The 23,248-nt window shown below is 40.9% G+C and overlaps 1 protein-coding gene and 1 pseudogene across 3 annotated transcripts in view; both read right to left on the bottom strand.

The window, feature by feature from the left end:
• Positions 1 to 23,248, bottom strand: part of TGFBR3 (transforming growth factor beta receptor 3) — a 209,253-nt gene that overhangs the window by 87,569 nt on the left and 98,436 nt on the right. The gene's annotated exons all lie outside the window — the stretch shown is intronic.
• On the bottom strand, positions 8,333 to 20,844 carry LOC123598221 (annotated as a pseudogene).

Below are 23,248 nucleotides of genomic sequence, written 5' to 3' on the forward strand. Positions count from 1 at the left end.
TTCCTTGCCATTCATGATGCTTGGGCAGAAATAAGAAACTTGATTCATCATAATGACAAATCTCTCTATAAAAATGCGATTAAAATTTTTTAAATTATACCTGACACACAATGTTACATTAGTGTACAACACAGTGACTTGACAACTCTATAGTTATGCTATGCTCATCGCAAGAGTACCTACCATCTGTCATCAGACAATGCTGTATCAATACCGTTGACTGTGTTCCCTATATTGTACATTTCATCTCCATGACTTATTCATCCCATAACTGGAAGCCTGTATCTCCCACTCCTTTTCACCCATTTTGCCAAACCCCCTCCCTCTCCCTGTTCTGCCAGCAACCTCCAGTTTGTTCTCTGTATTTACAGGTCTGATTGTGCTTTTTGTTTATTTATTCACCTATTTTGTTTTTTAGACTCCACATATGAGTGAAATCATATGGCATTTGTCTCCCTCAATGTGACTTATTTAACTTAGCATGATACCCTCTAGACCCATCCATGCTGTTGAAATGTCAAGATCACATCTTTTTTTTATGGCTCAAGACGGTGTGATACACACACATACAACGGAATATTACCCAGCCATAAAAATGTGATTCAAAACAAGCAAATGTGACATATCCATACAATGGAATATTACTTAGCATAAAAAGAATAAAATACTGATACATACTACAACACGGATGAACTCTGACAGCATATGTGAAGTGCAAAAGCCAGACACAAAAGACCACATGTTGCATGATTATATTCATATGAAAGGTCCAGAGCAGGCAAATCCCGAGACAGAAAGCAGATTAGTCATCACTAGGACCTAGGGATAGGGGAGAATAAAAGTGACTGCTAATTGTTCTGGTATTTCTTTTTGGAGTGAAGAAAATGTTCTGGAATGAGACAGTGGTGATGGTTGCACTGCATTGTGAATGTACAAATGCCACTGAACTATACACTCCAAAAGGGCTAACATGGTAGCCCTTGGCTAACATTTTACTATGTTTTCACCACACACCAAAAAAATGTGGTTTGAACTTAGACATGGGATGAACCAGACTAACTCTTCAGTTTCAAACCTCACCTGGAAAGACTGTCACGTGATACAAGGAACTCAGTTTATCTCAGAAGAGCTGAAAGGTCCCATCAATCCTCAGGATTTCCTTCATCTAAGACAGTCAAGGCTAAGTCACACACTAAGCTATCTTCAGATGGGAACGTGTTTCCTATGCATTTTTTTTTCATTTATTCAAACAGCATTAGTTAGGCACCCTATGATGTGCCAGGCACCATGACAATTATTTCTATTAATATTGACAAAAGAAGATGAGTAGGACACAGCCTATCTTTCACCAATTTCCTCACAGTCCAGAGGAAAGCCAGACACATGAAAAGATGATTGTAACACAACACAAGACTGAGATATGTCCAGGCTGTGTGGGGGAGGGAAGAGGATGTCAAGGGTCAGGAGAGGCAACAAGCAGGCAGGACAAATCAAATCCAAACTTCTATGTAACAAACAGCCAAAATCTGTCAACATGATTGATCTTCTGGTTTCTCCCCTCTTCCCAATGTCCAGAACTACTTGGATGGGCTGCATGACCACTTGTCAGCGATATTTTAGAAACAAAATTCACAAGCTAAGTATAAGCCTGACTGGATGAGCACTAAGACCCCTTCCGACCCTGGAGTCTAGGAATTCTGTGATTTAATTATTGAATACTTTGCTTGAGACTTTCAGAATCGCTTTATCTACTTCCTATTTCATTTCTTCCCTAAAGAAGTTTGCTAAGTTTGTTTTTAAAAATCCATATACACATAGGGGCACCTGCGTGGCTTAGTTGGTTGAGTGTCCCCGACTCTGGATTTCAGCTTAGGTTATGATCCCAGGGTCATAGGATCAAGACCCGTGTCCACACCCAGTCTGGAGTCTGCTTAAGATGCTCTCTAAAATAATTTTTAAAATTTAAATAAATAAATAAATAAATAAATAAATAAATAAATAAACAAATAAATAAAATCCATATATCTAATAAGCAATACTGTAAAGTCCTCAAGAGTATTTCTCAATAGTAATTATTTCAAAAGAAAATGATACTAAGATAGAGCAAATCTGTCAGGGAAGTGAAGAGAGTTATAAAGAGTTCAGAATCCTACTGTGGTAGGTTCTGATCACATCTGTCTGTCTTGGTGTATATATATATATGAGTGTGTGGAAGCCTATTGTCTCCTGCTTAAGGGCCCAGACTCTAAAATTAGAAGTAGCTTTGAAAAAGCCATTATTCTTCAAAATATATTAAATTAAACCCCCCTAACCTTAAAAGAAATCAGTGCAATCACACAAAACTGCTGAAGTTAGATAATTTATACTTATTACAAAGTTATGGTTAACTCATTGTGATAGAGAATTTTATTATTCTCTCAAAGAAAGATGATGAAACTCAAAATTTTCAGACCATTACAGTAGGATAATATTCTAAAATATCCTTGTTTTTAGAATAGAGAAATCTGGGGCGCCTGGGTGGCTCAGTCAGTTGAGTGTCTGACTTCGGCTCAGGTCATGATCTCACAGTTTGTGGGTTCGAGCCCCGCATTGGGCTCTGTACTGACAGCTCAGAGTCTGGAGCCTACTTTGCATTCTGTGTCTCCCTCTCTCTCTGCCCCTCCCCCACTCATGCTCTGTCTCTGTCTGTCTCTCTCTGTCAAAAATAAGTAACATTAAAAAAATTTTTTTCAAAAGAGAGAAACCTGATAAAGTCAAAGTCATCATCAGATACCACCTCCTTAAGCAAACAAACTTTTTACCCTGGGCTCACAAGTAGCAAAACTATATAATTTGTGTTTCTTCTTCTATTAATTTTCCACTCACCATGGGAGGTCCCCAATAAGCACTGAGAAAAAAATGTGGGTGATGTGCCAAGTAGATGCTGTCCCTCTTAGGACAGTTAATGACCAGATATTTCATGGGGAAGGGGGAATTTATATCAGCCTCAAGCTACTCTAAGAACATCTTAGTGTCTGAAAGACTGCCTTTTGATTACTTTATGGCTTACTATGGAACCCAAAAAGTGAAATACGACTAATGAGCACAGGATGGACACTTGCATCAAACTCCATGTGTTGAACCCCAGCTCCATTCCTTACCTGTCTGACCTTGTTTATATAAAAACCAGGATAACAGTACCTGCCTTTTACAGTTATTATGAGAAAGAAATGAGTTAAAATTTAAATGAATTAAAGCACTAATATGCTTGCCCATAGTTAAGAATTTATGTACTACAGAAAGGCCTTCACCAGATTTTAGGAACGTTGCACAGTCATCACCTGAGGCATCATGGAAAGTTTCTCCTATAACAATGGATTACCTCAGCCTTCTCAAACCCTTTCCCTTGTGGAGTACTCTCCATTCACTACTCTGGAACCCACTCCTACCAGAGCTCTTTATATAAAGTAGACGTACTGCTCTACTGTGGTTTGGAAATTCTCAAGGACAAGCTGTATGCAAACACAGCAAATAAGACCTCTAAGTTCTGTTTAGAAAGAGGTAACGGTATGTATTAACATAATTTAATTATAGTTCTGGGCGCCAGGGTGGCTTAGTTGGTTAAGTATCAGACTCTTGATTTCAGCTCAGGTCATGAACTGAAGGTTCGGAGTTCAAGCCCCGCATTGGGCTCTGCACTGACAGTGCAGAGCCTGCTTGAGATTCTCTGTCTTCCTCTCTCTCTGCCCTTCTCCTGTTCACAATCTCTCTCTCTTGCTCGCTCTTTTTCAAAAATAAAATAAATAAAAACATTTAAAAAATAAAATCTCCTTTCCATTTCCAATTAAAAAAAAATTACAGTTTCATTTTCATACGGGATCAAGTTTATTTACCTCACAGAAAAAAATGGCATGTCCTTCAAGAAGTTTTCTTGTTATCAGTGCCCTCAGAGGAAGGAAACTCTTCCCAGTGAATGCTCCTGACCTCTGTCCAAACGATCTTTCTCTTAGAGCACAGAGCACCTGCTGCCTTGTTTTACATCAACTTTGTATATATCTACCATCTAAGAGGAGGGTTTGGGACTTGTCTTTTTATTACCTCAGGGTCTAGTCTAATACCTGGCATTTAGTAGGTCCTACATAAGTATTTAATGATGAATGAATGAATGAATGAATGAACACAATAAACACACTTTAAGGCATTATTTAATCTCTTCCAAGATCTATGTTTTCTTCCAAGTTGGCCAGTGTCCCCTGGAACTCGATCCTTTGGGTCACTCTGCTTTCCTTTCTAAATTACAGGCAGTTTGACCTAGTGTTAATAGCAGTGACTCAGAGCCATTTGGAATCTCAGTTCTCCACTTACCAGCCTTGGGACCTTGAACATGTTAAAACTCCATGGGCATCAGTTTCATTGACTATAATGTGGGGATAATACCTGTGCCTATTCCATCAGATGTCAAAGGATTAAACACGCCATATGTGGAAAGCACTTAAAACAGTGACTGGCACACAGTAAGTGCTCTTCTAAATGTAGCTACTATTACTTCTACCCTCTAAAATCATGGCTATTTTTTTCCATTCCCTTGGTTCCTATGGAAAGAAGGTCTTGTCTATATTGTCCTCCACTGAGACGAAAAGTCAAAATAGCTTTCGTCACAGTCCTGCAAACACCAAACTGCTGGCATCCTTGGACTGAGCCCAAACCCTCTTCCTAAACCAACTTCTCCTCTCCGAGCACACACAAGCCCCATTAAGCTTTTCCTTTGCCACCACTCTTTCTTCCCCACCTGGCAACTCTATAATGTCATCAACCATCCTCCCTAAGTTCTTACCCATATCATTATCATGACCAACATCTCCACAGCTTACTAAACTCTGGCTTCAGCCAGCCTTGGAGATACTTCAAAGTTCCCTATGATTTGCAAGAAGGATAAGGGAGTTGCTTGTTTGGAAATAATACAACATGTCCTGAATGAGATGCCCTATTTCCACGTATTTGTTTATTGACCACTCTCCGGCCTGCAACAAGCTCAGTGAAGACCTCTACCAGATACGATACCAAAAGGTTGAGACAGCTGCAAAGGTTTCTGTTTCCCTGGAGATGGAGTTTCATGGAAGGCTAAGAATCACCACAGCAACCAGACTACAAAAACAGTCCGTGGGCTTCAGCCCCATAACTCTGGTAAAGCAATTTGTACTCCGTGAAAAGGCTGGGGCACAGAAGTTGAAAAATGATCAAAGTAAACACTGCTCTTCAAGCACTATTTTGTTGTGCTGATTTCAAGGCATCAAGTCACAGCATCAAAGTTCTGTTATGAAAGATGCACATCAAGTGCCAGGGATTTGCTGGGCTGAACTAACTGCTCTGGTGCGAAGGTCTAGAGATAAATTCATAGCACATTTTCCAAAACAACCATTTCAAATTTGCTCTGAGAGCAGACCAGGGTAAAAATGTATACCATTATATCAAGTTACCCTGCCCATGCTAGAACAGCTGTTGATCCCAACCCTGGATTTAAAAGACAGAGAAAGAGGGAGCGGGGTGGGGGGGGGGGGGGGGTGGGCGGGGAGAAGGAGGGGGAGAGGTTTTTCTGATAAAAACCTTAGACTTCATGCCATATTGACCTTACATGGACTAATTCCTTACTATAAATGTAAGAAAAAAATAATCTAAACCTCATTTAACACTAAATAAGAAAACAACCTGTTCTAGGGTCTCTAATTTAATAATCTATGCTACAGTTTGGTGTTTGTTTGTTTGTTTGTTTTTAATGTTTGGGGTACCTTGATGGCTCAGTTGTTTAAGTGTCTGACTCTTGATTTCAGCTAGGTTCATGATCTCAGTTTGTGGGTTCAAGCCCCACATTGGGCTCTGTGCTGGTAGTTGGGAGCCCGCTTGGGATTCTCTCTTTCTCTCTCTGCCCCTCCTCTGCTTGCACTTTCTCTATCACATGTACATGTGGGAAAGGGGCACAGAGAGGGAAAGAGACAATCCCAAGCAGGCTCCCCACTGTCAGCATAGAGCCCAACACGGGGCTCAATATCACAGTTCTGTGAGATCATGACCTGAGCTGAAAAAGCAAGAGTTGGATGCTCAACTGACTGAGCCACCTAGGCACCCCTATGCTATAGTTTAAAAAGCAAATAAGGAACTATAATTTATTATTTCTTTACTATATACAAGCACCAACTATAAAGTATAGCAACTCAGAAACAAATTTCTTCAGGGATTTACAAAAGCCTTTAAGTTTTATTAACATTATTGCAGTTAATTACTAACTATGTTACTATAGCTTGAATACACCGAACATTTTATTGTATTGTATTGTATTGTATTGTATTGTATTGTACTGTAATGTATTATTTTAAGGAGCTCAAAGTGGTACACCTGAGTAGCCTGACAACATCCTCAAAAGGTAAGAAAATATATAATTTCCGTTAGCCAGGATTCATAGAAAATATCTTCAGAACTCAATTATACTGGCAGTACACAATGCATTCATAAACAAAAATTGGTAGGGAGAGATCTGTAACTCAAATTACCTTGAACAGAACATTAAGAAAGTTGATTAGAACAATGTGATATGTGCACACACTTATCACGTTCCTCTCCTCTAGATGCATTCCATGTATAGTGCTACTTCCTGAACCTATTGTGGAGAGGGAGTCCCCTTGCACAGTTTCTGGGGTTTCAAACAAGATGCTCACTCAATCAGCAGGGAGTCAGCTATCCACAGGCCCCACTGGCCCAGCAGTTTGCATTACATAAGGAAGTAATTAGTAATATCTAACATAAATTGCTTCACAGGTAGGAATGAATGGCTCCACTTAAAGGCTGGCTGCGTCTTTTCTGGCTTCTCCTCGTTTCATCTCCAGGTTAATAGCTGTGAAGTTACTAAGCTAACAGGGAGAAAAGGTTCTTATTTCATATGTTTTGTGCAGCCATTTTTTCATTCGGCAGATACTAAATGGCTAGCTAGTATGTGTAAGGCACTTGGCAAATCAATCTTTCCCAAAGCATGGTGACAACTAAGAAATGTTAAGAAATAAGAAATTTTTGAGGGCGCCTGGGTGGCTCAGTCAGTTGGGCGTCCGACTTTGGCTCAGGACATGATCTCACATTCCGTGGGTTTGAGCCCCACATCAGGATCTGTGCTTAGAGCTCAGAGCCTGGAGCCTGCTTCAGATTCCGTCTCCCTCTCTCTGCCCCTCCCCTGCTCGCACTCTGTCTCTGTCTCTGTCTCTCTCTCTCAAAGACAAACATTAAAACAAATTAAAAAAAAAAAAAGAAAGAAGAAATTTTTATATATAGTTTATGTCTTCATTTTCATGGGTATTAAAAACGTAATTTCACGTTGAGGAGGTTAGGGTAAAGCCAGTTTTTTTTTTTTTTTTTTTTTTTTTAATTTAAAGAGAAATACTGGTAATAATACAGGTAGTATATGAACTCAGCAAAAACTGTGAAGACAGACAACACAGAAATGTATTTTTGGGAAATGCCACTCTGTAAGGACTTCAAATGCAAAGTAGGTACAAAATTTGTTCTCAAGAAATTCACAGTTTAAAGGATGCAAGAAGATAATATACAGATGTAAATATGGGAGGAGAAAGGGGGTCACTTCACTGGGTCCTGAGGGTAAACAGGGCAGAACAGGAAGAATTAAGGGGACAAGGACAGGGAGAGCCTCAAGAGAAATATCAAAGCAGGGGAGGGAACATGGAGAGGTGTGGGGAACATTTAATTCACATGAAGCTGAGGAAATGTAGAAAAGAATATAGAGAAATAAAATTGGAAAGGTAGACTGCAGCCAGATATCAATGGGCCATGAAAGCCAAGCTTAACTAATCAGTGAAGGCAAAGAAAGAATAGCATGTAATATAATTCACTGACCTGTGACCATGGCTTGCCTCCTGAAAAATAAAGGGTACATCTATTTCTGGCATATCAGGTATCACTTAATCACATTAATGCATTAAATTATTAAATCCACTTCAATTGCTTCACTTATTTGCCCAAAAGAGTATATATTGGTAATTGAGCTAAAAAAAAAAAAAAATCCCATTTTGGATCCTGTTCCAAATTTTATATGGTGTCATTACTGAATTACCAAGGAGTATCTCACAAGGTAAGGAAATTAAACTTTACTCCTCAAATCCAAGTCTCTCGGACCTAAGGAATTCATTCCCTGGGTTTGTTCCCAGCTCACAAGCCTTCAAGAAACACTTGATGAGTTTGGGGTATATTTTAACCGAAAAACAATCAAAGAATCAGAAACTACTCTGAGTTACTTGCCTTCAACACTTTTTTTTTTTCTGTTTTTACTTTTATTTGCATGTATTTTATGCAGAATTTACTCCCAGGCCATAAGTTTTTGTTTCTTCAGTTTCTTCTGGATATCTTTTTCTTCTGTGCAACCTCCTCTTCTGGTTTAGGAACAATCTGCTCTTTTTCAGTAAGGATCATCTCAATGTGGCAGGGAGAGCTCACGTATGGGTTACTCTGACCTTGAGCCCTGTAGGTTCTACGCCGCATTTTGGGGGCTTTGTTCACCTGGATGTGCTCAATGACCGGAGAATCTACATCTAAACCCTTAAGTTCAGCATTACTCTCTGCATTTTTAAGCATGTGCAGTAAAAATTCAGCACTTCTTTTTGGGCCACGGACCCTGTGTCCTGCCCCACTGTTTGGCCTGGGCACACCTACCAACTCCACCATTGTAGCATCAGAATGGCACACATTGCTTCTGCGAAGTGACATTTTCAGATACTTGGTGGCTTTTCGGATATGCATACCCTTGATGGCCTAGGCAGTTTCCTATGTGTTCTTAAAGTGGACACAAAGATTTGAACCTCTTGCTTTGCATGATTTTGTCAGGTTTTCCGGGTCAAGTGAATAGCGAACCAGTTTCAGAGATCACCTCAGGCCGCTTATGGGAAGAGGAAGAGCAGTGGCTCCTGGGAGAATTCACACGCACTCCGCCTTCAACACTTTTTACAAGGAACAACTCACAGGGCTTGGTAACTCTGGTCCCAGTTATATGCAAAAATCTTTATCTCCGATCCTTCGTTCTCTCCTGTAGAAGTACGTCCAACAGTCCTTTATCTCTACCTCTACTTTACCATCCCTAAAGGAAAACAGCTCTGACATTCTTCATCCTAGGAATGTCTTCTTGAGACGCCCTCCTAAGTCTTCACAAGACCTAACAAGTTTCCAGTACAAACCTGAAACAGTTTGGGGTCATAATCTCTCCCACTTTTTGAAAAATCAAGTAAACTGTTGGTAAGCAATTCTGGAATGAAAACAGGATTGTCTGATTTACAGAAAATGATTTGTCTGCCATCAGGGAGAAGCAGTTAATTATCCTTGGCTGAGAAATGGAGAAAAGGAACTTTCACTACTACACGACCACTAACAGTGATGCTTCCCAATCTTGTATTCCTTCCAGTGTGAGATTCTGGACATAGCATTCACTTGGGGGTAAAGAAAAGTTCTGCCGAAGAATCTTACTTCGGGATTCAGTTTCCCCATGAATGAAGAGGCTAGAACAAAGCCTAGTTATGTGACCAACTGACAGTAACAGTCTTTATGTCAGATCCCTAGGAAGAGATGTAGCTGACAAGAAAAAATGGCCTGATGTGACTGAACCATCCGTTCAGAAATGCCAGGTCACACTAAATGGCTTGTGTACTCAATGAAAAGACTGACAGAAGTTTAGGTTAATCTGCCAAAGTAAATACAAAAGAACAAAACAGAAGATTTTTCCTCTTTCAAAAACTGAAAATATTCCAAAATGAATTTATTGAACTTTTCAGACCAGTGTGAACATGTCTTAGAGAATTTCTTTCCTACCCCACACCACATTTTTTTTTTTTTTTTTAAATTTTTACTTTAACTTCGGGTCAGTGTATGCCCTGTAGTCCTTTAGGCTTGGCAGAAAGAAAACAAATCATGAAATACTCAAAGTTAATCCTAAGGGCAAATCAAGATTTATAGTGGTCTTTCAAAATAGGTAGTGTTGACAAGATAATGAGACAAGTTAATTTATTTGATTTTGCTAATTTCTTCTAGACATACTTTTCAATGAGAGAGCTTCATGATTTAGACCGAATTGCAGGAAGACTGGCAGATTTTTCTAGTTACTATTGAAATACAGAACTTCCGATAAATAAAAAAAAATATGATTTTAGAAGAGTCAATGCAAACAACATGATTACACTGTCAGGTTCTAAAAACATAATTTTGTTGGGATAATCCTCCTTAATAAAGACAATGGCTGCTCTTAGTTAACCATAAATCCTTAGGCTGGGAACAAGTCTCAGTCATTACAACTGACTCATTTGGTGACTGGGAATTCTTCTAGGTCAACGGGCAATGTGCTAAATGGTCACTGTTAGGCACACTGGCCAGCTCTGGATCCAAGGTGCAAAGTTATGAAGTTCTCTCATTTTTATTCCACTTGTTTTACTTCTTCCTGCCATTTTCCCCCCAAATACTTTACTGTCTGTTCCAGAAGCAAAAGAATAGGGAAAAGGGTGAAATTACAACCACTGGACTTGGTTACTGCAAACAGATCTGATAAAATTCTGAAAGAAGCCAGAGGAAAAAACACAAAATCAAATTTGTGTATAATAAAGCCACTGATTGTTAGTGATAGAAGAGACGTTAGAGATATTCTACTTCAAATATTTGTTGTAGATAAGGAAACTGAAACCTGAAGAGGTAATGGTATGCCCAAGTTCCACGCTGGTTATGGCATCATGGAGACTAGAACTCAAATAACCATTCCAGTAATCTAGCTTCTACTTATCTTACTACTGGAACTATCTACATCTTTCTTTATAGAACCAACTCTCTACTATTGGAAAAGAAGGGCTTCCCCAAGTCTTCCGAATTTAGAGCCAGCCTTTAACTAGTGGATAAGAACACAGAAACATAAGAAACGCCAAGAAATAACTTTGCCCCCTGCAAAGCACCACATGATCTGTCCCTTAACTACCTCATCCCATCTCCTATTGCTTTCCTCCTTGCTCACTCTACTCCAGCCACCCCAGCCTTCTTACTTACCTCCAACAAGCTGCTTCCAAGCTTAGGGCTTTGACATCAGCAAGTCCTTCATCTGGCCTATTCTTCCCTTGGACCTGTGCATGATTCCTTTTCATCATTCAAGTCTCTGTTCAAGTGCACCTCCTCAAAGAAGCCTTTCCTAACCACCCTAACAACCACCCCTTCCTGTCTCCTAAATGGGTACCCTATGTTCAAAACAACATAAGCACTATGAAAGCTGAAATTCTGCCTTACTTACCACTGTATCTCTAGTCCCAGAACAATGCCTGCACCTGGTAAACACTCATACATTTTTAGAACGAATAAATGAATCAATGTATGAAAGACAAAGGAAAAATGAACCAACATATGGGGTAGATTCCACAACATGATGCTGAGAAATCTCTCCATTTATGTTTTTATATAAAATTGAAAGGGAAAGAAGGCAGTTGTATATATAGAAAATTACCAGAAAGCCCACTGGCTTCTATCTAAAGCATATCTGCTAGGTATTTCTGATAAAAGGTCATTGCCAATAAAACAAAAATAACTTTCAGCCTACTTGAGATATGCAAGAATCCAAGATCAAGTCATAATATATTTCAAAGTTCACCTGATTCTGCCAGCAGGAGCCCTGGAGTGCTGAATTTTTGGGCATGTGAATGATATATTTTTATTGAAACATTTTCCAAGATTCCTTTCCAAATTCAACTCCATGGTCTTTTTATCCCTAAAGGGCAAAACACTAACCTGTTTCCAAGCTATTTGGTAATATTTTGGCACAGATAATCCAGTAGAGAGAGTTGTTTGTATAGAAAAGAACTATCGTTAGTAACAGGACGTCCCAACCTGCCCCTCTTTCTAAGCTCTTAACCTATAGATGACAACCCAGCTATTTACATGTAATACTTACCAGATGGCTATTTCATTGTAGTTCAAAGACCCACCTTTCCAATATGACTGAGTCAACAAACAACACCAGGAGCAATATTTAAGCTCATGGTTAAGGAGAGCAAAATGACTGAGATCATCTCAACGGGAGCAAGATCAGGGGAAGAATTCACTATCTGCTATATCTTTGCTACCTTTGGCAAATTCTCAAGATTAGGAGTGTCAGGGCCACCAATGCCTGGTACTGCGCCTGACAATAACAGGCACTTAATAAATACTGATTCAATGATTGAATAAATGTCTAAACCTTGGGAAAACCCACCTTGCCCAAAGATACTCACCGCACATTGACCCCATCTATAGGAATTATGTGCTGCAGATACAAGCTTGGGCTCTGCCAACTACTTCCAAACTCCGGACCTAGAGTAGAGTATTTAGCCTCTCAGCCTCAATTTCCATGCCTGTAAACTAGAGCTAACAACAAGTCCTTTGCAAGGGTGTTGAGAAGACGGACCAAAATGCCAGTTTTCATAATCCTCTGAAGAAGCAGCTTACCAGTGTTTGATTTTGGCCCTGATCAGTGTGCTACTATTACCTCCTGCCTGTAGGTACTTGGATTTTGAAGTAGGATGAGAAACCAATGACATCTGCATACTTGATCCTCAGCCACCTGGCTTCCAAATAAAGAACATTTCTTTTGCCATTTCCCAGCCTTCCCCTCAACCTTTGGGATTTGGGTCTCCTTAAAGACCAGGCCCAAGAGACAGAGCTTGGACAGCACAAATTCACAGGTTTCTTCACCATCTTCCTGTTCAGGCAAGGCTAACTTGGGCAGACCCAACTCTTACTCTCCAAATTTCACTGCAATTCTGGGGACTTCAGAATCCAACAAAGAATGCATGGTCCTGAGAATACCACATTCATTCCACACCTAACCCCAACACCTCATCTACTGCAAAGCAACCTCAAATGTATGAACAGAAACTCAGTCACCTGCCTTTCCATCTGGAATATGACTCTAGAGAAATAGGCACACATGGGAAGTGCTAAAACCATGAACTCCTTCCAAGGCAGCTGAAGTCACCAGGTTATGAGGGAGAGCTAGAGATTTTCCCCAATCTGTGGCTGGGAGGTTTGGGGACAAACATTTGTCTTTAGAGGTCTATCTAAATTGCCCCTCCCAGTGTTAAAGATTATACCAATTCATCCAACTTTGAAGACCTGAGTACATGGTTGAACGCCCATTCTCCACCATAAACACCAACGGGCAAGGCTATCAAGCACAAGCTTTCACAGCTGCCAAGGTACTTGCTTTCTTCAACGTATTTCATACTCCTCAACTGCCTCCATTTTATTTACCAGCCTCCTCCCCTAGTCATGGAAAATTCTCCCTCTAGCTCTCAGCCAAACCACATCCCTATTTCAAACCTCTCCAAATTCTCACCTCCAAAAACCATTGCCAGGCTAACACACCTGGCTCCAATTACTCCAGCAACAAGCCTCCTCCAGCCCCAGCCCCACATCCTTCCAACATGCCTGATTCCTTAGCACTTCTGTGTTTATCTCAGCCCAGCTGTCCTTGATTAAGCCTGTTTGGCTAAGTTTTTATCATATGTGTTTAGAGCAATAATATGTTTCAATCTCTGTCCTTTCTGTTTACAGGTGTTGTTCTCTGCCCCGGTGTACACATCCAAGCACAAGCTCCACGAGCAACTGCTCTCCTCACTCCCACAATGCTTTGCACTGGTGCACAGTCTACGAAGGCTGCTGCTGATGACTGTCCAGCTGCCTGGGTCTAATTACATGAGGAAGGGCCTTTGCTCGGGCAAACTGAAATGATTAGTTCTTCTAATCTTCGGTATTTCAAATAAATAAAAGAGAGTGGGAAATTCTTTGTGTGTACCCTGTCCTGATAAAACAGCAAAACTGTCTGGAAAATCATGAAATTTCTATTGTACAAGGCAGTAAGATCTAAGCAGTCAAACTCAAAAGCATTTCCCAAGTATTTGGAGGCTAGATTTGTCCCAGATCTGTAAACCCTACTTAATCCAGGTTTTCTTAAAACACACATACACATGAAGATATGAGATACACATAGTTTACATTTCAGCTATTAAGTGGCACTGGATGCTAACGGTTTCCTTAAAAACATTTTCTAGTTTAACAATCCAAGAAACACTTTTATCTACATTTCAATTGATGTTTTGTACTGAATGCAAGTTTTGCTGTTTTTCAATTTGGAGACCTGAATTAACTAACTATATTTAAAAATATAACCTTAACTCTTAATGTAGACTAAAGAAAAAAAAAGAAGAAATAAAGAAAAGAAACTCAAAAGATTGCACTGAAAGAAATACTGAATCTCAATCTTCCCAGGCTCTTTTTATTGACAAATAAAGAAACTGAGACTCACATGGTTCTATAGATTTGCTCAAGTTTAAACAAAAAAGATCTTGATAAATGGAGAGCCAAGTTCTCTATTAGCACTCACAATTCACTACACCTTGAAACCTGAATTAGGAAACACTACTTGGGGCACCTGGGGGGCTCAGTAGTTAAGCATCTGACTTTGGCTCAGGTCATGATCTCACGATTGATGGGTTTGAGCCCTGCATTGGGCTCTGTGCTGACAGCTCAGAGACTGAAGCTTACTTCAGATTCTGTGTCTCCCTCTCTCTCTGCCCTTCCCCTGATCATGTTCCATCTCTCTCTCAAAAATAAACATTAAAAAAAATTTTTTTTAAAGGAAACACTACTTTATGACTAAACCAAACATACTAATATCAATAATCAGATTGCTCAGAAAACATAATTATTTCCAAAATAAAATTTCCAAATAAAAATTGCTAACAGTCTATTTAATAAAACTTGACTGTTACAATCAACTTCTGCACATTCACTCAAGCATTTATTTCACATATCTTTATTGAGTGTTCACTATTTGCTGGGTATGTTCTAATTACTGGTGATCTCAGTGAACAAAGTAAAACATCTCATGTATATTCTTGTAGAAAGGACAGACAACAAACACATTTAAATATAAATATCAGGTCATATTTTATCAGATGATAGGAGTTTTTTTGTTTTTGTTTTTGTTTTTTTTAAGTTTATTTAAAAAAAATGAGAGAGACAGAGCATAGGTGGGGGAGGGTCAGAAAGAGAGGGAGACACAGAATCCAAAGCAGGCTCCAGGCTCCAAGCTGTCAGCACAGAGCCTGATACAAAGCTCGAACCCACGGACTGTGAGATCATGACCCTGGCCAAAGTCGAACACTCAACTGACTGAGCCACCCAGGCGCCCCAGATGATAGGAGTTATTTTTAAAAAGTAAAACACGGTTTGGAGACAGTAGGGTTGAGTATGGCTATTTTAAAGGAGGAGGTCCATTGGGCTCTCTGCTGTCAGCACAGAGCCCACTTTGGATCCTCTGTCTCCCTCCTTTGCTCCTCCCCAGCTTGCTCTCTCAAATATAAATAAACATTGGGGTGCCTGGGTGGCTCAGTCAGCTGAGTGTCTGATTTCAGCTGAGGTCATGATCTCATGGTTCCTGAGTTCCTGTCAGGCTCTGTGCTGACAGCTTGGAGCCTGGAGCCTGCTTCGGATTCTGTGTCTCCCTCTGTGCTCCTCCCCCACTCACACTGTCTGTCTGTCTGTCTCTCTCTCTCTCAAAAATAAATAAACGTTAAAAAAATTTTGTAATAAACATTTTAAAAATTATAAATGAATGAATGAATGAATGAATGAATGAATGGGATGGTCAATGAAGGCCTCTCTGCAGAGCTACCAGCAGGGCAGGGACTGGATGAAAGGAAGGAGAAGCACTCCAGGCAGAGGACTGGAGGCAGGAGTGTGCTCTGTGCCTCTGGAGGACATCAGGCCCAACAACTACAGTGCCATAAGATTGGTGAGAAGCTGGGTGAGGGGTGACCACTGTGCCAGGGATTTTATCCTAAATGTAATGAGAAGTCACTGCAGGAAGCTCAGCTGGTAAGTTTTGTGACTTGGACTTGAAAGGATGACTGAGGCTGCTGTGTGAAGAATAGATCTTATTAGTTAATAATGATAGCAGCTAACACTCATTGTGAGATTACAGCCCAAGCACTGTTCAAAGCACCTGTCACACTTTAACTGTTTTATTGGCATAGCATCTATGAAGTAGATACTATTATTTAAAAACCTGCACAGAGTCACACAGATCATAAACAGTGGAGCCAAGTTTGCAAGGCAAGAACCCTAGCTCCGGGTTGTGCTCTCTGAAGGGATCTGGGCTAGGGGTTCACTGTGTCTCAAATAAAGATGTGATGGTGGCTCCACTGAAGAGGGGAGGGTTGGTGTGTGTGTTGGGGGGTGTCAAGCAGATGCTGGTTCAGAGTATATTTTTATGGTAGAATAAACAAGATTGGACATGACATGTGAGAAAACACAGGAGGTCGTGGATAATGCCAAGGTTCTTGGGCTTGGCAACTGGGTGGTAGTGTCTTTTATGGAGATGAAGAACATGTGCAGTGAACAAAATGGGGGCAGGAGAACTACATGGAAGGAACTCAAGATAATCTCCCAAGCTAATGTGAAATCGGGAGTGTATTAGTTTCCTATGGCTGCTGTAACAAATTACTAAAGATTCGGTGGCTTAAAACAATAGAAATTTATTCTCTCATAGTTCTGGAGGCCAGACATCCAAAATCAGTCTGTGCCAAATCAGGTTAATGAGCCCAAATCAAGGTGTCAGCAGGGCCATTGTTCCTCCAGAGCTCTAGGAGAGAATCCACTCCTTGCTTCTTCCGGCCTCCCACAGCTGTTGTTATTTCTTGGCTTGTGGCCCTGTCACTCCTATCTCTGCCTCCACAGTCAGACGGCCTTATCCCCTTTTGTCTATATTAAACCTCTGTCTTACAAGGAAACGTGTGATTGCATTTAGACACTGCTCCAATAATCCAGGAAAATCTTCTCACCTCAAAATCCTTCAATTAATCACATTTGCAAAGACTTGTTCTATAAAGCATTCATATAGTAGCATTTTCTATAAAACATTCATGTAGTAACATCTTGGGGAAGAGGATGTAGGCATATCTTTGGGAGCCATTTTTTAGCCTACCACAGGTGTGGACAAAGAGTTGGCAAAATGTATTCCTCCTTTACATGAGAATTTGATCTTCTGTTAACTCTCTTAACTCTGTAACCCTGGTAATCTACAACAACATGCCAACTATAATAAAAGGCAAGTTGCTCATGATAGAATTCTATCCCTAACTGGAAAACTGTATTAGCATTGGAAAGATTAAAAATACCTGATAGGAAGAGAGATTTGGGGGCTTCCCTGAGAGCAGTGACTCTCATAAATCAGGCATTTCCTTCATGGCCACCATGGACACTATTCCTATAGAGCATAGTTGCATATTAGCTCCCAGGAGGTATAAAGTTTCTTTTTTTTTTTAATTTTTTTTTTTTTTTAATGTTTGAGAGAGAGAGAGAGACAGAGCTTGAGCAGGGGAGGGGCAGAGAGAGAGGGAGACACAGAATCCAAAGCAGGCTCCAGGCTCTGAGCTGTCAGCACAGAGCCCGGCCAGCGCAGGGCTTGAACTCACAAACCATGAGATCATGACCTGAGCTGAAGTCGGATGCTTAACCGACTGAGCCACCCAGGTGCCCCAGAGGTATAAAGTTTCTAAACCAGGACAAGACACACAAACTCATACCATGTAGATCTCCTGGCATTTGAGCCATCTACTGGATAGCTCTGGATGGTGATATGAACTGGTGTGCAGACAGCCACAAGGCATCCGAAAAAGAGAGATGTCAGGCTGCCCAGCTGTAAGCTGTGGTCCCCACCCTAGATCTCTTTAAGTAGACTAAAGCCACCTGTGGCCTGTGACAGGCTCTTGGGTCTGAATGTGTATTTGAACCCAAGAAGACCCCCTGGGTGTTTGCTGCCACATGTAATACAGATATCATTTCAGCTTAACTATTTCAGTTTCTTCCTCCACCAAACCCTTTAACAAAGTGACCAGCAGGGAAAAGGAGCAGAGCATTTGTTCCATCTAGTTGCCTCATGGTGGTCTCGCAATAAGTAGCAGAATGGCTAAAAGGGGCAAAGGGAAAGGAAAACTTGGAAAATACAAATTAATAAATTCACAAAAACTGAGCTGACTGTTCCCTTGGGGAGGAGAAGTGAGTAGTGCCTTCAGATGAATATGTCATGTTTCCTGCACTGTGCCTTGAAGAGGCCTACCCTGCAAGATTAAATACAAAAGTCCCAACCCACATCTCTGCTGGAAACGTGCAAGTGGACTCATTACTCAGAGCCAAGATAAAGGATAAATCTTTATGAGTACCGTAAGTATGAGTCATAAAAAATAGGAAACACATGTAGGACGTATACACAGTAATAGTACCGAGCCAGGGAAAGTGTTTAGGAAATGTATATAAAAACACATGGCAAAAACAGGACTAAACAGGACTCTTGTACACAGCTCCAAAACACATCAAAAAAGCTCACAGCAAGTTAGGGGTCCAAGCCACTGTGGTCTCTAATAAACAGAGGTCATTTCCCTATTTGGAAATAGGCTGGGTTTCTTTCTTTCTTTCTTTCTTTCTTTTTTTTAATGCAAAAAGGAGGAGAATGGAATCAAGAAAAAGTAACTTGGAGAAGGCTTTGAAAGATTTTATGATTTGGGAAATTTGAACCGCTTCCAACTAAAACACTGGGAATTAGATATTTACAGCATTAAAAATGAAAAAAAAAATCTTTTCAGAGAAAGACTTGTTCACAATGGTAATATTACCATTTCATTTACATTCTCACTATCTTAACAACCAGCAACGATTAAGGGGAGAAAAAGTGGAATCTTCAGCCCATACGAAAGCAGGAAACAAAGCAGCAACACACGCACTAATAACTTACAGAGTCATAAAGGGCCAGTATTAAAACCTCTAAATGGTGCTAGGCAGAAAGAACTAACGGTGGGGAACAGGTAGAGCCTTTTGGCCAATTGCACCAGATAAAATCGGTGAGGGGGTGGGGGGATGTTCAGAATACAAGGGAGAACAATTGGCCCCCCCCAAGTCCTCTGGGGCCAGATGACAAAGGCAAAATGCCCAAGCGTGACTCATCATTGGAAATTAAACTCTTCAATCGCCTTTGACTTTGGAAGGTCCCCAAATCTACAACTCAAAGTGGCAAGCAAAGGGGACACCCTAAGTACCCAGAAATACCACACCAAAGTGTGCATGTCCATGTCCAGATGGACCTTCAGCTCCCTCAGACTTCAGACTTGTCCTTGATCTTCAGAAACAACTACTGATTCCCAAGAAAAGCACTAGTGCACGTCTATCGGCCTGAGGTTGAGAGGAGTAGCAGCGGGATGTGTAAAATATTGTTCTTAACTTCTTAACTGTTAAATTTACTACCGACTTCAAGCAAGTCAAAGCTCTTTTGTACCTATTTGGAAGTAGAAATCTCAATACAACTTCCACCTCACAAAAAGATCCAACTGTAGACCACTAAAAGACCACCCCCCACCCCGCAGCATGGTTACAGCTAAGTGACATCCCATCTTCCCTCCACCCTCCATTTCTTTTTTTTTTCTTTTTTTTTTTTTTTTAATTTTTTTTTTTCCAATGTTTATTTATTTTTGGGACAGAGAGAGACAGAGCATGAACAGGGGAGGGGCAGAGAGAGAGGGAGACACAGAATTGGAAACAGGCTCCAGGCTCTGAGCCATCAGCCCAGAGCCTGACGCGGGGCTCGAACTCACGGACCGCGAGATCGTGACCTGGCTGAAGTCGGACGCTTAACCGACTGCGCCACCCAGGCGCCCCTCCACCCTCCATTTCTTAGTCCTCTCAGCTGCGAGGTCTCTTTTTCCCTCTCTCCCAAGGAACCTGCACATGTGTGCACATCACTAGGAGGCCACACTTGCCAAGGGCTCACCTCTAAGATAATGAATGCTCTTTCCATCTAAATCAGTGTACAGGTACTGAGTACCTACCCTGTGGCAAGCCCAGTGCTAGGCACATACAAACTACAGCCACATCACCAATTTGCTGTAGCAAGTTCAGAAAGAATCAGATTAAGTGTATACATGTTATCAACAAAGAGAATTTAAACTTTAATGGGTGCGATGTGGTATTTGGGCTCCAGGCAAGAATTAGGCTACTGCAGTGATCCTGGATCCTGTGGGTGACTCTCCTTGGCTCATAGTTAAACCCAGCTAGTCTTTCTATCTTCAATAGAAGCCAAATCATATCTGCCATTTGCCTATCTTCCCCCAAAGGGTATAAAAATTCTAGTTTCAGCCAAGCGACTCTGTGGAGTTTGGGTAAAAAATGCCATTAATATAAAGCACTATTGCAGGATAGTCTTGGACTAGAACCCAGACAATACCAGATGACTGTGGGCAAGGAACCATACCCAGGAGTCAAAGTATAGCCATTTCAACTTAGTTTTAGCATTCTAAATCAAGAGGGCATGCAGAGCAAAACCCTATCAGAATATTTTTAAATGGTAGGGCACCTGGGTGGCTCAGTTGGTTAGGCATCTAATTCGGCTCAGGCCATGATCTCACAGCTCATGGGTTGGAGCCCCACACTGGGCTTTGTGCTGACAGCTCAGAGTCTGGAGCCTGCTTCAGATTCTGTGTCTCCCTCTCTCTGCCCCTCCCCCACTCACGCTGTCTCTCTCTCTCTCTCTCTCTGTCTCAAAAATAAACATTAAACAAATAGTGACCAATAAACTTATAAAAGGCAATTCATAAAAAAATATCTTTTTCAATCCTATTCTTAAGAGATTAACAGAGCTATCTAGTATCTGGACATTGATACTTTAGCATTTCAGACAAGGCCAAGAAGCTCAGAAAGGACTATTTCAATTAACCACCAGTCTAGTTGAGGTGCCCTGGCAGTCCGGAAAGGAAAAGACAGAGCACACATTTGCAATAGAAGTCAAAGCAACAGGTCTTCCAAACACAGATTCAGATTCCTGCATCTTTAAGAACAGACCCTCATAAATGGATTGCTTCTGCTGGACACCATGCTTTAAATAAACAGACTCTTCTGGCCGACACACCACTTCCTGTAGGGTTCTGGTGGGTAAAGCTTGAAAACGCTGCCAAATCCAATGACCAGCAACTTTTGAGCTGACTTAGAAAACAAGCTACAAAGACTTGAGTCCAGAGTAAACAAAGGAAAAAGCCACATTAAACAGGGAACAAATTACTATACAGGCAGGGATATTTTAAGTGCTCACTGAGCAAAAAAACAAAATAAAAAAAATCAAGTTATTAGATATTTAACAATACAGGGTAGAGTAAAATGCCCTCTCTCAATTGGTGGAATCAAGGCTAATTAATTCCAGCCATATTAAGAATTGGCTGGGAATCATCCCCTACATCATGAGGACAGATCATTCTTTCCTTTTTTTTTTTTTTTAAATTTTGTTTATTTTTGAGAGAGAGAGAGAGAGACAGAGCATTAGTAGGGTAGGGGCCGAGAGAGAGGGAGACCCAGAATTTGAAGCAGGCTCTGAGCTGTCAGCACACAGCCCTGACGTGGGGCTCAAACCCACAAGCAGTGAGATCATGACCTGAGCTGAAGTCAGTCGCTTAACCAACTGAGCCACCCAGGTGGCCCCAGGACAGATCATTGTTAATGGCCTTACTTCAAATCTGGCTCAGGTCATATGAGTTACCCAAGGGAGCTGCATGGAGTTGAAAACCACTTACAGCTTTTTACCCAGCTGAGGGAAAGGACTAACTAGTTTACTAGCAGATGACTACAATCTGTAAGAGTAGAGAAAAAATGTAACAAAAATTCAGAAATGGACTGGGGAAAGACTGACACAGGGCTCTGGATACTTAAAACTGCAATGGCATGAGATTTAATTAGGGAAAATAAATCAAAGCCATCATACAAAATGGAGGATACCTGCTTAGCTACAGTGGTTAAGAGAGGCCTGAGAACAAAAACACCAAGTCCACGAATACAATGCAAATCAAATAAAAGTACACTGTGGAAAAGGGGAGTAGTTTCAGAAGACTTACAGTGATACTTTTAAATAACACCTTGGCATCATTCAAGAACCTAATATGCACAAAGCAAAAGAGGTCCAAGATTTGGTTCCTGCCCCTAAGGACTCCACTCACCAGCTGGGTGTGCAAGATTAACACATGATTCAGCAGCAAATACTACAAGAAAATACACAATCCCATACTCTGAGGAAGTACAGACTGTGCTGGGGTTGGGAATGAGCAATTTTAGAACAGACGGAGAGGGAGAGGGATAAAGGACCAAGGAAGAGTTGCTGTAGAGTTAAGACTTAGAAATGGGCTTCTAACATGGCACAGATTGAGTTAAGGGGGAACTTCAGGTGGAATTAGGAAGAAAGGTGTGGGGCAATGGAATCTGCACTGAAGCATCTCTAAGGGATTCGGAAGAAAAGGGTTCACATACCACACACATGTGGAGAAACACGGATCCACAGGGTTAGTCCAAACCCTCACTCATGCAGCCTTTCCACTCTCATCTTCCACTTTCGAGCCCCAGCCCACCCTACCCACCCCCCACTGTCCCCATTTTGTCCCCATCCTCTATTCCAATGGTTGGCAAGCTTTCTCTGCAAATGGCCAGATCATCAATCTTTCAGGCTTTGTCACACTACTCAACTCTGCCATTGTAGTAAGAAAGCAGCCACAGATGATAGATAAATGAATGGGCACGGCTATATTCCAATACACTTTATTTTATTTACAAAAAAAAAAAAAAAAACCCACCAAAACCCAAAAAACAAAAAAACTTTATTTACAAAAATAGGTATCACACTGGTGAATGGATAAGCAAAACGGTACAGCCATACAGTGGAGTACTGTTCGGAAATAAAAAGGAATTAAAATAACTAATACATGCTACAACATGGATGAATCTCAAATGCATTATGTTAAGTGAAAGAAGCCAGTCATAAAAATCACATGCACTATACCATTCCACCTATATAAAATACCCAAAATAAAGAAATAAAGTAGACTTTATTTCTACTTCAAGGTGGTTGTCTAGGGCAGGGGGCAGGACCACAGGCAATGGAGAGTGATTGCTAATGGGTACAAAGTTTTCTTTTGGAGAGCTGAAAAATAAACTTTATGGTATGTAAATTATGTACATATAAAATAGGCAGCAGGCAGAATTTGGCCCAAAGGCCAGTTTTGCACTCCTTGAACTGTACCCCAGCCACACACATGTACATGGAGGAATTTTTCCTCTACATGTGGTTTCTGCTTTCTCCTCTGTGTATACTGAGGCCTCTCTTCCCTTCTGCCCAGAAACTTCTACTTGACTTTCAAAC

This window comes from Leopardus geoffroyi, chromosome C1 (genome assembly GCF_018350155.1).
Source record: "Leopardus geoffroyi isolate Oge1 chromosome C1, O.geoffroyi_Oge1_pat1.0, whole genome shotgun sequence".
NCBI lineage: Eukaryota > Metazoa > Chordata > Mammalia > Carnivora > Felidae > Leopardus > Leopardus geoffroyi.